Below are 3788 nucleotides of genomic sequence, written 5' to 3'. Positions count from 1 at the left end.
GTTGCTGCAAGGTGCAGCATATGATCTGTGCTCCATGAGGGGGGTTCGGGTGGAGCGGTGGTGGTGGTGTGTGTGTGTGTGTACTGCTTGGGGCAGAGGCTTGTGATTACTGGCCCATATAGTGAAAACAAGTATACAGTTGTACTGTTTTCTCAACTATGTGTGGCTTTTTACCATTTTGTCTGCAAAATATAAAATGCGTAAAATTATAACTGAATCTATTGTTTTATGCCAGGATACATTGATCAGTCCGTTGCAGAGGTGGGACCAAGTCATTGTTTTGCAAGTCACAAGTAAGTCTCAAGTCTTTGCCCTCAAGTCTCGAGTCAAGTCCCGAGTCAAGACAAGCAAGTCCCGAGTCAAGTCCAATGTCAAGACTGGAAAGTCTCAAGTCCTGCATTTTGAGTTTCGAGTCCTTTCAAGTCCTTTTAACCACAGACTAATATATTTACAAAGATTGTGTATGCTTTTAAAACGCTGTATTTATTTATTAAACAAGTGCATTTGAAATTGCAGGGGAAAAAATAGTGCTGACATAGCACTTCATAATAGCACTATTAACCAGTCATTTTAAACATTTAACTCATTCCTTTACAGAATAAACACACTTGAAAAAACAAGTGCAACTGTACTTATTTGCACAAAAGTGTTAACATTGTACTTCCATGGCATATTGCATTGTAACTAGTTCCACAGCAGTTTTTATCCTGTTCTTACCTTATCTCATTGATCTCATCTCATACTGTATGTGTGTTGATGTGTGCGTACACATGAAAAACATAACAAATTCATGAACATAACAATTAACAGAGTTGTACTTTTTAGATGTCAGGGCCCTATGTAATATGTACACATATTCTTAATATAGTATACATTTTAACTGAGCTTTATTTGACTATGTTTGTCTTTTTGTAGGTGGCTAAAATACGCGGTGCTGCTGACCACCGTCTAACGTTACGTTACTGTGTGTGATACATTGACTAACGTAACGTTACGTGTAGGTACCTCATGCAACCCTGCTTAAAAAAAATCACTTGACAAAAAGTATGAATAAGGTAGCAAACTGCAGTGGACGCAACAGATTGCCGTGTTTGCAATGACGTTATAACCATAAACATCTTATAAGTAGACGCAGCATTGTGACGCGAGCAATTTGGCCGCCATCTTGAAGTGGTGATGAGGAGCCGGCGAGCAGCCTAAACTGACAGTTGCCAGGTAGAAAACAAAGATGCCGGGCTGGTGTTCAGCGTTTTCCTGCTCATATGAGCGGACTGTTGAAAATAGGAATCGGGGGATTACTTTTCACAAGTAAGATTTAACATTAACGTACTATTGGTTGTATTTTATAAAAAGAATATTACCACAGAGTTGAGAAAGAGCAAAGATCTTCAATATTTGTATGTGAAAATCACAAAGAAATCTTCTGGGGGAGGATGACGCCCCTATAGGGGTTTGGTTTACAAACTTTCAGCCCCACCTAAAACAAAATTCACCAGCCGCCACTGATTATGATGCATTCACATTTTAGGCAAAATATAAGACAATACTTTCTTAACAGTATAATTGTAACCAGGAATAAGTCTTCAAGTAACAATATTCAAATACTAACATTGTTGGGTAAGACAGAATTTGGTTTTATTCTGAATCCAGTGAAACAGATTGGTGGTTTTAGCTGATATAAAGATTTTCAGGTGTTTATATATGTTTATGTTTAAGTATTTGGCAGACGCTTTTATCCAAAGCGACATACATAATAAATACATAGAAAACAATCACTGTAAACATTATCATTTAAGGGAAGAATGTAATACAAAATATCAATACAAAGTGTCAAGACAGAATAAACTCTCTGCTGCTGCAGCAACAGAGATACAGTCTAAAAGATATATAGATATCTAATGTATTCATACATTGTTTATGTAGGTTATACGCATGTATATATAACCTAATCATATTGTTTCTTCAACTTAAAAATAGCTGACCGTTTTTTTCCCCCTTCTCCGGGATTCTATTACCGGTTTTGATCTCGGACGTCTGGTCATTTATAGCATATAAGAATATTCAATTATTGTTAAGCAAACTATGAATAATAAAGAACATGTGTCCTTTATCATAGCTACACGTATGACAAAAAAAACGCGTGAAAATCAGTGGTATTCAGTGAGGTAAGATAAATTAAATGCGCTACAGTTCATTGCTCCTGCCTAATGAATTGCACTGAGTGGAGCGGATCACCACTCCAAGATGGCGGCCCCGCGTCTCGTCAGCGCCAGTAGGCAGTAGCGCTCAATGCTGCGTACCCTTATAAGATGTCTATGGTTATAACGTTAGCAGTGAGTTTACAGCCTCACTGATTTAACTACACAGCAAATAGCTAAATTGCTGTGTAGTTACCATCTCCACCGCTGTGCCGTTGATGAAGAGTGGAGCGTGGCTGGACTGGTGCTTCCTGAAGTCAACGATGATCTCCTTATTATCTTATGAATGACAGTCATCTGGAAGATATCAAGTACAGGAAAGGTCTGAGCAAAGCAGCGTTCCATTATCAGAATGTTATTACTGACCAGGGAAAATCGGCATGCCTTAGTATGAGTAGTAAGAGTGCCTCTTAAGACTGTTTTGAGAAAAGAGCTGTTTCTTTGCTAATCGCTATGCTTTAAGCAGCAAGCAAAAATTTGAGTTGCAAGCATCCCCGCCTTTGATTGGTGTAGCAAATGTCACCTCATTAGATCCGACCAAAACATCTGGTCTTACTCACTATCATCAGCTTATAGCTAGAGATGGACATAACTTTGTTTTGTACCTTGTAAGTGAGTCTGAAGGACAGTGCTGAGAAGAAGAAGTGGACGATATTCATTGAATTGGAGAAACAAATCATCAAAAACATGACAGAGTGTCGTCAACTTGGTGATGCAATTTGAACGTATCACTGCTCGTCTGCACCATACTGAAACAGAATGAGTCTATCAACAGCTAAAAAAGTTAAAATAATATACAAACGGCAGATGTTTAGCCATAGAATATGGATAAGATGCTGATGGTGTGTTTGAGGGTGAAGCAGCTGGAAGGAGAGTCCATTCTCCAAGGTAAATGCTGTACATTATTATTACATTGCTTCATAAAACTGATATAGTTGTTAGTAGTACATTCCTTTGTATTGTTTTTATACAATATTTATTATCTAAAAGTTTGTTTTTCTTTTTAAAATGCATGTTAAGTGTTAAGATGGTGCTGTTTAGGGAGGGGGCAAGCACCAGTGACTGATTTGAGATACAAGTGTTTTGAGTTAAGAGCTCCGTCAAAGAAACAATTAAGCTCGTAAATTGCGGTACTACTGTGTAACAAACTGTAAACGCATCTTTAGATTTTTCAGTATGCAGCTTTCGATGGAAAAATGTTGGTCACCTCTCACCTGGGAGTTTCATACATGAATCCTTTAGAGAGTAATCAACAAGAAGAACAATACATTATACTGTATGTACGTTGTGGAGGAATAGATGCTTTGCTATGTTTAATATGTTACATACACTGCCCGGCCCAAAAACTCTGTGAGACTTTGTTGGACGGCTTTTAACTGCCAGACATGCTTTGGGGATTTCCATAGTAATAAATCCAGCAATCTACGATCATATGGAATAATAGAACACACATATCCCAAAAGGAAATAGGATTTTAAAAAACTGAAATTAAAACATCTACTGTCGTTTTTACAGTGTTACTGTAAATGGAAAAACGGTACTGCTGTTGTTTTTACGGTAAAATGCTGGCAACTCAGCTACCAGTTTTTT

This window comes from Nerophis lumbriciformis, linkage group LG12 (genome assembly GCF_033978685.3).
Source record: "Nerophis lumbriciformis linkage group LG12, RoL_Nlum_v2.1, whole genome shotgun sequence".
Lineage (NCBI taxonomy): Eukaryota > Metazoa > Chordata > Actinopteri > Syngnathiformes > Syngnathidae > Nerophis > Nerophis lumbriciformis.
The sequence above is the reverse complement of the archived record's forward strand: the minus strand, read 5'-3'. Positions refer to the sequence as shown.